Below are 14,121 nucleotides of genomic sequence, written 5' to 3'. Positions count from 1 at the left end.
TCAATCACTAATTAAGAAAATGCCTAGCCAGACAAAGTGGTGCATACCTTTAATTCCAGCACTTAGGAAGCAGAGGCAGTTAGGATCTCTGTTAAGGCCAGTTTGGTCTACAGTAGGAAGTTCTAGGACAGGCACATAGAAATTCTGTCTCAAAAAGAAAAAAAAGGAAAGAAGAAGAAGAAAAGAAGAAGAAAAAAAGAAAGAATTTGCATAGAGTCTAGTCTTTTGGAGGCATTTCCTTAATTGAGATTCTCTTCTCTGATGACTTTAGCTTACCTCAAGTTGACATAAAACTAACCAGTACAAGTATCATTTGTTTTTATTACAACAACTATATATTGTAACTTCAAATAAAGCATGGTGATTTCTCTAGCAAATTCCTTTTGCTCAGGATTGTTTTAAATAGACTGGGTGTTTTGTGCTTCATATTAATTTTAGGATTTATTTTATATTTATGTGTAGAATGGCATTGAGATTTTGACCTGAAGACTGCTTTTTGGTAGCATATCCATTTTTTCTAGTATTAATTCCCACAATCATGAGCATGTGGTGAATTATATAGTTTTGAGGCTGCCTTGTAATTGGATGCCAAAAGACTAGTATGGATAGACTCTGGAATCTCTAGACTTCCTTGATATACTAGGTTCAGATCTAAAACTTCCATTTTACTGACAAAGATCCATTTAGAAGTAGCAACAGTTATGGAGATGGACACTGTCTTAGCTACTTTATTATTGATGTGATAAAACACCATGACCAAAAGTGACTTGTGGAGGAAAGATTTTATTTCATTTTACAGATTGTAGTCCATCATCTAGGGAAGTCAGGGCAGGAACTCAAACAAGGCAGAAATCTAGAGGCAGGAACTGGTGTACAGAACATGAAGGAATGTTGCTACTGGCTTGCTCCTCTTGGTTTGCTTGTAGCTCCAGTTCCTGGGTGGCATCACTTAGAGTGAGGTGAGCTCTCCCACATCGATCCCTAAGACAGTTCCCTGAAGGCTTGCTTATAGTCTGATTTTATGGAGGCATTTCTTCAATTGAAGTTCTTTCCTCTTAGATGACTCTAGCTTGGGTCATGTTGACATAAAAACTAACCAGCACAAACACAATATTATTTTGGAGGACTTTCATATATGTTGATATTGGCACTGCCAGGAACTAACTTCTTTGTGTTTGAAAATGGTCTCATGTCCTCACACAGACCATTCCTGTGTTTGAATTTCATCAGTTTCCTGCAATGCCACTGTAGAGCAGATATTTCAGGTGACTCTGTTTATAGATAGGACACAACCACTGTCACAAGGAACAGTCAGATTTATGTATGATAAGGGATAGTTACAAGAATATTTTAGTGAAAATGAAGTTTGCATTATTTATTTTCTTCTTTGGAATTGATTTTTCCCTTAAAGCTCTAGCTTTCAGAAAGGCATGGTAGAGTGTGCTGTTATTGGAGTAGTGATGTGGGACAGTTGTGAAGCTGTTTGGCCAGCGGATAGAGCCAGGAATCTTTGGGTTTGGGGGTTGCTAATGAGAAAAAAATGAGGAAAACATTAAAGAAATAAGTTAATGGAGACAGTGAGGAATCACAAGGAGAGTCTCCTCTCAGTCTTCCTCTAATACCATTGAAAGACATTGTCGTGAAATGAAGAAAGGATAGTAAACAACTTGGGGTTTTTATATATTTGTTTTTTTTCAGAGGGAGAGGATCTCTACATTGACCTGGCTTCTCTGGTACTCACTGTGTTCACCAGGGTGGCCTTAAGCTAACAGAGATCTGTCTTCCTCTGTCTCCTGAGTGCTGGGTTAAAGGTGTGCACCACCATGCCTATCTTGATGATATAATGGTTTGCTAAGATATATGTAAAAGAAGTGCCACACACTGGGTGGTAAACAACAGAAATCTATTGTCTGATACTTATGGAGGCTGGATGCCTGTGACCAACATACCAGCAAGGTTGTTTCTTTCTGAGAGACTCTGTTACAGGCACCCTTTTTAAGCCTTAAGAGGGCCATTTTCTTCCTGTGACTCACATTGTCACATTGTCTTCTAACTTGTCCGTGTATTTCATGGTCTCTTGTTTTAAGTACAGGAGTCATATTGGGTTGGGTACACACTAATAACCTCGTTTAACTTATTACCTTATTAAGACCCCAACTCCTGCCAAACAGATGCATTGGTGGTATTAACAAAAGCATTTAGGAAAGGTTAGAGTTATGAATTCCTAGACCTGTTTTTGAGATGGGCTGTACAAGCTATACTTTGAGTCAAAGGGAATTTAAGAAAGCTGCAAGGCCAAAGTTGAAGACACCAGGTGGAATTTTCTACTCTGTGTATGTGTGGATTTTGTATAACAGTTTCCTCATAAAAGAAACATTCCCTTCTATTGGAACAGTCATTCCAGAAGGGGGAAAGAGGCTCATGACATTCAGAGGTAAACAAAAGGTCAGTAGTCCAGAACAGAAACTTGGAAGATTGTTTGATGATCCCACCTTAGTAATATAAAAGTCATCAAAAGAACTGCTAGAAGAGACTAACTACAGAGAGAATAGAGTCTTAAACTGTGGAGCTGCCTGCAAGTTCGGCAGACAGCTTCACATTGGGAGCTTTAGGAGCATTCACTGGTGCTGGGGTGAGCTTTTTTTGGTGATGTAGCTGCTTTTGAGTCATCACTGCCCTGTGTAAGTTACCCCTCAACTAAGCTCCTGTTAGAAACTCCAGTGAATGTTAATACTTTGGTCTGCTGTGGTTTCCCTCTGTAAGGTGAGTAGATAGATGTGTGGTTTGCATCTCTCTAGAAGTGTTGTCATGCAACAGTAGCATAGGAGAGGCTGTGTGAGGAGAGTGGTGGAAAGGCTCATGCCACATGAGGGCTCCAGCAGTTGCTTGCCCAACCAATGTTCAACCATTTCCGTATTTAATATGTTCCCATTGTCATTGCCTACTTACACTACAGTCTTCTTCTTCACAAATCTTTGTAGTGTGCCCAATGATGTTTCAGTGTCATTGGTATGAAGTGAAATTTGTACTGCAGTGAAAGGATCATGCCAGCAATATTTTTTTCCCAAGAGGTACCACTGGTGAAGCTACTACCTTGAAGAATTTACAACTGTCTGGTGTCTGCCTCGCCTCTTTAGGCTGACAAACTTTGTTTTAGCAGTGCATTAAAACAGGAACACTTCAGGCTGAGGGTGTGCTCAGTGGTATCCTTGTAAAGCCTGTATGAAGCCTGGTGTTTCTTCCTCAACATCACAAAAATCATAAATAAAATTTTATAAAATAAAATAAAATAAAAGTAGCCTTTTCCAGCACACCAATAGCATTTGTTGTTTGTTTCCCTGCGCAAAAGGTCTGACCTTTGCTTCTCTCTTGCAGAAAACTTTGGGAACTGTATCCTCTCAATTTGATCTTATTAACTCATTGCTCTGCCCTTTGTCCAACAACTGTAGCAGAATCAGCCATTGAGTTTTCAAGATTCAATACAAAAATGACAGTTTGGTGGATTGTTTGAAAATTATGGGGATGTTCAGGATGGTAACTGGAGAGCTTGAGAGTGAAGCCCAGGGTCTCATTTTTCTGGTCAGGGAAATGCTCATAAACCCAGCCTCCGTCTTCATCCTTTTCCACATTCTCACTTTTGTTCATGTCCCCAGTTTGAATTATGAGAAAAAGCTCTTGAATGACAGCCCAGGATCTCAAATGTACTGAACTACTATGGTTTTCCTCAACATTTTCTAAGCCCATCACCATGGCACAGAGAGGAAATACCCGGCTTAATGTGTGCTATAAAAGTGTAAGAGAAGTGTCTGCCACTCTAAGTAAGGAACAGCACCTCAGCGCAGTACAGGGAAAGCAATGCGGCCTCTGAAATAAAAGTACAGGTGGACCAGAAGCATAGAAGCAGCAAATATCAGCGGAGGCAGGAGCTGCAGAAAGGAAAGAGGTGGGGGGATAAATGAGAAGCTCTCACGTAGCCCACACCAAAGCTTTCAGGCTTTCCAGACCTGCTTTTGCTAACAGCACCTGGAATAGGCACTGGCACAATCGGGCAGATAGGAGCAGGTGAAGGAGCAGGACAGAGGTGGGTGCGGCCCTGTCTTTAAACCAACAAAGACCTAATGAGCATGGCTAATTAGCAAGGCTGCATTCATATTTCCCACTGTGGCTTGACAGGACAGTGAGAATTATGAAATGGCTGCTGGCAGATAAATGGGCTTTCCTACACCATCTGTCTTCCAAATGATCCTATAGGTACAGCTATTATTTCAGTCAGACACTGGCAGGCAGGCAATTGTTCACAGCCTCTGTAAAGAATAGCTGCTGTCAAGGGTTTGGTGAGTGTTACGACTTTCCACAGGCCTGTATTCAGCTTGTCTGAACCTTTAACACAGAGCAGGCCTATGTGAGAGCAGCAGGAGTTCTTGGTGGTCTTTCCCCTTGCCTGGCCACTAGGATTATCCTATCCTCAGGTTTCCTTCATCTTCTTCTCCCAACCTTCCTCTCCACACTCTCCCTCTGTCTCTTGATGGGAGGTACCTCAGGTTTCCTCTCCTCCCTTTTGACTCCCCCTTTCTCTCTTTATTTCCCTCACAAATTGGAAAAATGTCTTGGGAGGCAAGTCAGTTTTTCCCCCAGGAAGTCTGAAGTGTGGAGGAAGGAAGAGGGAGGGAAGTTGGTAGGCCTCAGAGGGAGGGAAGAACAGACCAACCACAGCTTCATGCAGAGGGAGGCTCAGGAGGGTGGGGGTGTGGTCTCACGACTTGGAGATTCAAAGAGGCATTAAAAAGAAAGGAGAAGAAAGAGATGCTTGCAAAAGACATCCTGTATTAACTGCTGTGTTAATCCTAGCTAATAAACTGCTTGTTAGATAAGAGGAAAAAACAGCTGGAAGACAGGCACTCATTAAAACCCTTCAAAGGTAGGTGTGAACTTGAGCAGATTAAATAGCTTCCTATAATTTTGTCAGCAGTTTCATTTTCATCCCTTTAGGACCAATTTGAGTGACATATTCAGTCCACATTTGGTTCAGTGTGGTGAATCTGAAACCCCACATGAAGTTCTCACCTTTACACTCTTCAGGACCCCACTACCACAGACGCAGAATTCAATAGTGCGCCACTGCCCAACTGTACCTTCTGGAACAACGAGTGTCTTTGAAAAGACAGTAGCTTGTGATTCAGGGTTATGGGTGATATTTAGTGGTTCTTGAAACTGGTAGAATGGGGGAGATGTCTAAAATTTATGACCTTCCCTTCACTCTTGCTTGTATGCTCATGTATTTTGCTTTGTCCCATACCCCTTCATTTCCCTAGCTGTCTACTTTGATCACCAGTCTGCCCAGAAGCACAGCTAAAAAAGAAAATGAATCAAATTAAATCAAAACAATACAAAGCACCTTCTCTCAAGTACTTCATTAGTTAATGTAGAACTTTCCTTGCTTTAACTGTGCCAGGTAGGGATTTTAAGGACTGTGTCTATTATTGAAATGCCTGTTTTCATCACAGTCAATCAACGGGGTATATTCTCTTATGAGATTTCATTGCCATAAAAATGTGGGGATCACTTTTGGTACCCCGGTGAGATTCAGACTCAAAACTTGTCCTAGTGGTATAGGGTTAGCCCAGTGGCTTCCTGTCTAATGCCCCATCAGAGAATCTCTTTGTGTACCCAGACAAAGATCTTTGTAAAGACGAAAGGAATTCCTAATGATGTCATACTAAGGTAACAGACATGCTCTGTACTATCCTGGACAAACCTGGTACACAGACTCAAGCCCATCACATAGAAAGGCTGACTGTGAAGAGGGTCATGTTGATGTAGACAAGGATGTTTCAATGGCTTCTCCCCATGCTCCCACTTTGTGAGAGATCTCTCCTGAAAGCTATTGTACTTTACCTTGGAAGTTAAGAACTTCTATTGTTGCTGTAATGCTGTAACAACTTACTACCAATTTAATGGGTTAAACAAATACAAATTTATTGACTTCTGTTTATTTTGGGATGGCATGTATGAGTGTCATGTGATTGCATTGTGTATATGTTTTCACATGTGTGTAGATACTCTGTGTGTGTGTGTGTGTGTGAGAGAGAGAGAGAGAGAGAGAGAGAGAGAGAGAGAGAGAGAGAGAGAGTCAGTGAGTGTGTGTAGGCCTGATTGCTTTCTCAGTTTCCTTCTACTTTATTTATTGAGACAAGGTCTCTCACTGGAGCTTGCTAATTCAAGCTAGTGTAGCTCGTCAGCTTGCCATAGGGATCCCCTTTGAGGGCTGGGATTTCAGGTGGCTGTTATTCTTCTACCACAAGTGTTTTATCCACTGAGCCATCTTGCCAGCCCCATCACAAATGTATTATTATTATTATTATTATTATTATTTACAGTTATCTTAAAGTCAAAGCACTGGCAAGGCTTCATTTCTTCTGGATGCTATGGAAAGATCCTCTGTTCATGTTACCATGTTATTTCTAGCTCCTAGAGGCCAATTGGATTTATTGTCTTATATCCTTTTGCTTTATCTCAAAAGCTAGGGATTAGTTTTCATTCTTTTTCTAGTCCTCCCTCTTTTTCCCTCCCTCCTTCTCCTCTCCCTCCTTCCTCTTTTGTTCCCTGCCTTCCCACTTTCATTACACTACCTTTCCTGATTCTGACAGTCCTGTATTCCTCTCATAAGGATCACCGTGATTCAATGGGCTCACTTAAATAATGCATGCTATCCTATCTCAAGATCCTTAATCGTATGTGCAAAATTTCTTTTTCTGTGTAAAGCAGCATGCTTATAGGACCATGGGTCAGGATGTGAGCACCTCTGAAGGAGGTGTCATTCAGCCCTACCTCAGTGACCCTCACAAACCAGAATCTTAGTTTGTCATAGGACTGCCATCAACATTGTTTCCCATAAGCGTGTGTTCAGTCTACCTGAAGAGAGAAAATATTTTCCTGGTACTAATACTGATTGTGCTCTTCTTGTCTTTTTCAAGTAGTTAGAAGTAAAGAAGTCATGTGATGTGTAAGTTTCCCAATGGGCCACTGAGTCAAAGAAAAGAGAAATGCTTCTCATGTGACTTAGATATTTACCCGTTAGGGCTCAGCACATCATACTTGGTTGGGTCTTTTTCGGCTCTCATACTGCACATGTTGGAGTAGAGGAAGTATAGGGAGAAGCCTTCAGTAGATAGTAGAGATACTGGGATGTAATAGTTCATCACTAGTTCTCTCTCCCCAAGTCCATGCTCTTGTAAAGGACCAAATCTTTTCCTCCATCTCTTTGTCCTACTTTCATCTCCTTTCTGCTCCTCTTTAGAGGAAATACAATATGCTTCCAAGCTTCTCTATTTTAGAATAAAATGATCTTCTCCACTGCCCTCAACCTTAACACCTGTGTTGATGTCAACTCTGTCACCTCTGTTTCAGACTTTCATAGAATGGCCTTCTGTTCCTGGTACTTTATACGCCCACACTCTTTGAAGTGACAAGTTAGATATTTATGCTTGCAGGAGTCTGTATTTTCAATAGTCTTTCAGATTAATTCTGCTGTGAAAATGAAGACTCCAACATTTTTATAGCAAAATATGTAAGTACCATTGTGATAAAGTTAGCATGCATTGAACACCTACAATATGTTGTCACCATGCTAATTATTTAACATAAAGTATTTAATTTCATCTTCAGTACAACCTCTAAATTAAGTTTCACTTTTTAATAGCTGATCAGAAAGTAATGAGAAAGTGCTATTCCCTGATACTGAATGGGAAAGCAATGGTATTTCTAAAGTATATACACATACACTGATGTATATATGCATACACATATTTCTCAGGAGAGGTTAGTTCAAGGGAAAACTATTTTTAAAAACGACTATTTACATAGATAGGGAAAGGATGTTATGTATAAAAATACCCAAAGTTTATTTTTTACTTAGGTTGAGAGAGGAAATATAAACACATCACTAACACATTATATAAATGTATATTTATATATTCCATAATATATGTATTCCATAATATATGTATTCCATTATATATATATATTCCATAAACACACATCTATTGTGCTATACATGTGTGTTCTTATATATGTGAATATCATTGAGATTTGGTTTTTGCTCTCCAGGGGCAATTTGTCTATGAATCATACAATTCACATCTATGATAAACATCAGAAAGCTCTAGAAAAATGAAGAAGAGTAATGAAGGTTACTTGAGCATGACAAAGGCTAGGAGGTATTTTGGGTGAAGAAGAGATGCTGAGTAAAGACCTGGAAGAAGCGAAGTTGCACAGGATTCCCAGGAAGCTCTGAAAGACTCTATTGTTTCTCTGCTTCTTTCCCAGACTCAGAATCTTAGTGAAAGGATAAGTGCTGAAGGACGCAGGGACAGGCATAGCTACAGGAGTTGGATGGAAGAAACAATAGTACTAGCTAATATGGAATATTAAAAAGGACTACAGAAAAGGAACCTTGTGACCCCCTCATCAGTATGTTCTGCCTCATAGAAGTTGAAGAAACTTACAGTGCATTGTCTGCTCTTGGAAGGAAACCTAAATCACAATGTCTGTGGGCAGGAAATCTGGGAAACAAAAACTCATGGCAGAATCCCATGACAGAGGTGAGTGAGGGTGGTAGATACCAGCAGCCTAAATCCTAATGCTAGCACTTAGCTTTCTAAGATGAGGCCTCAATTAATACTACCACTCAAGTATTATTTATCTTTTAATTTATTATTATTATGTTTCTATTTTTAATTTTTTGAGACAGGATCAGAATCTATGTGGGCCTGGCTGATCTATAACTCACTGCAGGGCTTTTTTTTTTTTTTTTTTTTTCTCAATAAAATCCTACTCATCTCCCTCTGCCTTGTTTTAGTCACTGTTCGATTTCTGTAAAGGGACACCATGATCAAGGCAATTCTTGTAATAGAAAGTATTTAATTTGACTTGCTTACAGTTTCAGAGGTTTAGTCCATTGTCATCTTAGTAAGGAGCATGGTGGCATGCATAGTGCTGGAGCTGTAGGTGAAACCACATCCTGATCTTCAGGATGAGAGAGAGAGAAGAATCTTAAAATCTCAAAGCCCACCCACACTTCCTCCAATAAGGTATCTTTTAATCCTTCTAGTTCTTTCAAATAGTGCTAATCCCTGGTGACTAAGCATTCAAATACATGAGCCCATGGTGGCCATTCTTATTTAAACCACCACATGCCTAGGGGCAGAAAACACTTGGCATCATCCACGTCAGAGGTGACTGAGGATGGCAGACATTAGCAGCCTAAATCCTAATGCTGGCACTTAGCCTTCTAAGATGTGGCTTCAATTTAATTAGCATTCAATAGTATTACTTACCTTTTAAATTTAGTTGGCGTTTTGTTTGTTGTCTTTGTTGTTGTTGGCTTTTTGCTTTTTTGAGACAGATTCTATGTAGCCCTGGCTAGCCTGAAACTCACTGATTGTATTTTTCCCTAGTAGGTTAGTATTCATATCCTTCTTCCTGAAGGCTTTAATAGGACAGATTAACTCTTTTAACAAGAATATACTAAATTTCTGTAAATCTTAGGCTCCAGATTATAGTCACGTGACTCCTGGCTTCTCAGAATTCAATACATTGTGCAGAAGATAACAAAGAAGTGAACTACATGCCCGCAAACATTTCTGTAGGTACCATGAAGAAAGCAAGATGTTGTGAGGGACTGGCCTGGAAAGTCTTTCTGAGACAGTTTAGTGGAATTGAAAAATGGTCAGTATGAGACACACTGGGGAAAGAAGTATTCTTGGCAGCAGACACAGCATTTGTCAAGGTTCTCAAGTGCAAAAGAGCCTGACATGCTTGAAGTGGCCAGGCAATTACAGCCAGTGAGTAATGAGGTAGCAATTGCTCATGGTCTTGGTTGAATTTAGACATAGGGCTCTCTTGGTCTAAGCAAATATGGGAACTGTGTATGAGCCCCTTCTCTTCCTTCCCCTCTCCTCCTCTCACCTTTTCCTCTCACTTCATTTCCTCCTTCTCTTTCATTTCTTCTCTTGCTTTATTCCTTAGAAAAAGAGGAAAAACAGAGCAGACATGAAGGACCCCAGTGGATAGTGTGGAGCATGCTCGAATTCTCTCCTGCCATATCTGGGGACCATAAGCATATAATGGAACCTCAGGGGACAGGTGGTAAAAGGCATATGATGGAATCTGAGGGGAGAGGCTGACCATGGAGGATCATCAGGAGCCCACAAAAAATGAGAACATTAAGTCAGAGCTTTCTCCATCTCAACCTTAGACTTGAAGAATAGGGCACTTACATCACTTCTAGTCCTTTTCCCTGTTGCTCTCAAGGGGAAAGTAAGGCCAGATTGGTGCCCCCAAGGAGGAACTAAGCTGGTGTCTTAGTTAGGTTTCTATCGCCGTGAAGAGACACCATGACCACAGCAACTCTTATAAAGGAAAACATTAAATAGGGGTGGCTTACAGTTCAGAGATTCAGTCCATTATCATCATAGTGAGGAGCATGGCAGCATGCAGGCAGACAGTGCTAGAGTAGTAGCTGAGAGTCCTACATTTTGTAGGCAACAGGAACTTGTCTGAGACACTGGGCAGTATCCTGAGCATAGAAAGCCTCAAAGCCCACCCCCACATTGATACACTTCCTCCAACAAAGCCTCACCTCCAAATAGTGCTGGTCTTTATGAGATTATGGGGGCCAATTACATTCAAACCACCACAGCTGGTTTTAGCCTTTCCACGTTCCATGGGGATACTGGTGCTGCACTCACAGGTTCAGATGAGGGGCGCTGAGTCCTCCATTGGTTGGATGTCTTTAGTTATCTTCTGTCAGAACCTGACTCAGGGGATCCTTATTAATTTATTAACCACAATCTCTTTCCCTTCTACTTAGTGAATTCCAATACTTGGCCCTTTGCTGTGCTTTGCTCTATGTTAGCTAATGTTTGTTTAGACAAACAAACCAGTCCAGTGACATGGGTGAAGGTGTCTCACTCAGTTCAGCTCTTGAATATGAATGTGTGACTTACCTGAAGGTTTTTGAAACTTTGCTTTTTTTTTACATTTTCATGGTGGGTAAACATCAGCTTCTCTAAGAGGCTGTCAGGGCTCTCAGCATTACCAGTAGTCTCAGGGTACTCTGCTTCCATTGTGTCCTGTACAATGCAGTACCTTGACCTTGGATCGTCTGAACCTCTCCCTGACCCTAGGAATGAACTGTAAACCCATGGTCGCCTTCCATGAATAATTTGTGACTATGCCCTATTGTTCTCCACATTCCATAATGGCAAGTGTCTTTATTTGGGAGGGGTCTTTATTTTCCTTATGATTGAAGGAAGAAAATTTAGATACCATTGCTACTAGGATGGGTTCACAGGAAGAGAGGTGATAGTACATAGAAGGATCCCCTGAGCTTTGGGAGGGGACAGTGAAGAGTAGGATTTGCAAAATCTACACCTCCATAGCACCATGAACTCCCAACAGCTCTACCACATGTCACTTCCCCCACGAAGTGGACACAGTGTAGATTCCTGCCCTTTGGGACATACAGAACCAGATACAGACAAATTGTATTTTGTCTAAAGATACAGCACTAATGTCAAAGTCAGGAGGTTTTCTGCTAAGGATTCAAACCAACATATTTTGTCAAGAAGAAAGTCTGAGTAGCTTGTAGTGTGGAGAAATGTAACACAATATACTCTGTAGAGGGATGGAGTTTGGGATTTTGGTTGGGGCAGGCCTACTGTTCTAACTGCCCTGATCCCTCTTGCCTGGATTCTTCTTTACAAATAGCTTAATAATAATGCTAGGCTTCCATTTTATAAATAAAGCATTATAATTGTGTGGAAATACTATGCCATTGCCATAGTTTTCCTGGGACTATCTTTTAGTTGAATACACCAGATGCTTCCATAATGAGATGTCACCACCAATATATATGTTAGTGAGATCTAGTTGCTTCCTTTGTTTCCTCTAAGGGCTATTTTCACTTTAGACTAAGTTCAATTTGTAGAGCCCATGGTTCTAGCAATAGGCTTTGGGAAAGTAGCCTGAGAAGGTTCTTCTCTTCATCCTTGGAGTCATGGAGATGCATCTGCAGAGTGCTTTTGAACACATTCTTTAAAGAGTGGCATGAATTCCTGCTCAAAGCATGTGTCAAAATATCTCCCAGACCACGAACTGCTCACTTCCATTCCCATGGTTGGTGCCCTAGGTGTAGTGTTGAATTTCTCTCTCATTCATTTAGCCTTTTTGGATGCTTCTTTGAGCAAGTGGCCCCCACTGAGCACTTAGGTCAGCTATCTCTCATTTGCTAGAGCTTCTGTCTATGAAATGTAAAAGGATCATAAAAATGGCCAGGGAGACTTGGGTAACATCTGCCCCATATGACCTGGGCCAACATGGCCTGAAGGAAACTGTGCTGTCCAGCAGCCAGCACCACTTCTAGCAGCCTCAAAAGTCCTGCAAAGTCATTGCTTTGGGAAAGACTGACTCAGAGCTGACATACACTAAGCATGGAGGTGGCAGGCACAGGGCTGTATATTCATTATGTCATCCAGCTCTTACAAATGTAGTCACCTTCAAAGCCACAAGTGTGACAAAGCTGCTGCTGGATTTCGATGGGCAGATTGGTTGGACAATGGTATCCCTTTGCTATCCCCCAAACCCCCTATTTCTGTGAATAACCACAAGGGGGTGCCCTGCCCCAACTCACCTCACTTGAAAGGCAATAGTTTATTCTTATGGAGGTGTGTGTGTGTGTGTGTGTGTGTGTGTGTGTGTGTGTGTGTGTGTGTGTGTGTGTGTTTGAATTTCTACATTCTACTCCCTCCCATATTTCCTTCTGTCCTCTTCTCACAGTAGTGGGAATGGAACCTGGGCCTCACACTAGACAAGCATTCTACTGCTGAGCTGCATTCCCCAGATATATGCCCAGGCATTTTCTTTCTGTCTAAATTGCGAGGGTCCTTTACTGAAATGTTCCAGACTGATGTAAACATGTCTACAAACATTGAGTGTTATCAACAGGCCTAATACAGAAAGCACTCAAAGGGAAGCCTCTGTGCTGTGGAATAAAAGTGTATTCTTTGTTCTCCAAAAACCAGGGAAAGATGACAAGATCATATTTAAGGAAAACTGTAGGCTTCAGCAATAAAGGACGAAGTTTTAATTAAACAGATCATTTGGTACACATGATCAGTGCTTACACAGGAATGTTCTTTTGAATTTGTAATCTCCTGCCTCAGTGTTCACGGAAAGCATTCATGGGCTCCATTTGCTTATCTCTGTGTCACCTGACAAATAACCAAGTTGGTAGAGTAACAGTGACACATGGCATAGGACAAAGGCTCCATCCATATCTAATGTTGGCAATTGATACCTGGGATTCAAGGGACTATGAGCCCCGTCTTCTGCACACATATCCATCTAAGTATAGATGTGTGACATTTCAACCTGCCATTTGAGGCAGACTGAAAGGGAAATTGTGTGTTGTCGAATAAATCTTCCCTCTACCTGCAAGCACTGGTACCATTTAAAATGCCTAATGGAGGAAGTATGAGAATAATTGTGACATATATGGCCAGCTAAATCATAATCCAGTAGGCATGACCATGGGTTCTATTTCTATACCACATTCCATAGGACCCATGGGATGGGCCATGGACTGGGATAGGCCTTTGTTGCAGTCACCCTGAATGCCTATGGAGCCTAGTCATGACTCAGAAAATAGAAGAAACTGTGGCAGAAAACTTGAAGAGAAGGCATGTTCCATAGCAACTTCCTCTGAGGCAAACTTCCATCTTGAAGGGGGGCAGGCACAGGATATTCTGAAGGGATGTGAAGAATTCTATCTTGTCCAGAAAGCTGATTAACGGGAAGGAAACAACTTAACGGTTTCATGAAGTTCCAGAAACTTACCAAATACACTAGATCTCACTTTTCCCAAAGGTATATAAGCAGTATGGACAGATGAGAAACACTCTCAGACAAGTTGACCTGCTTAGAAAAGGAAGAGGCCAGCTGAGCTTCCTGGAAGAAACTCAGACATATAGAGCCCCCTGTAAAGGACTGTTTCCAATCTGACTAGATGCCTACAGGTTGGGTAGTGTGCTTCAGGTCTCCAGCTTTTGTGAACTGACACCT

This window comes from Cricetulus griseus, chromosome 5 (genome assembly GCF_003668045.3).
Source record: "Cricetulus griseus strain 17A/GY chromosome 5, alternate assembly CriGri-PICRH-1.0, whole genome shotgun sequence".
NCBI lineage: Eukaryota > Metazoa > Chordata > Mammalia > Rodentia > Cricetidae > Cricetulus > Cricetulus griseus.
This window is presented reverse-complemented; position numbering follows the sequence as displayed.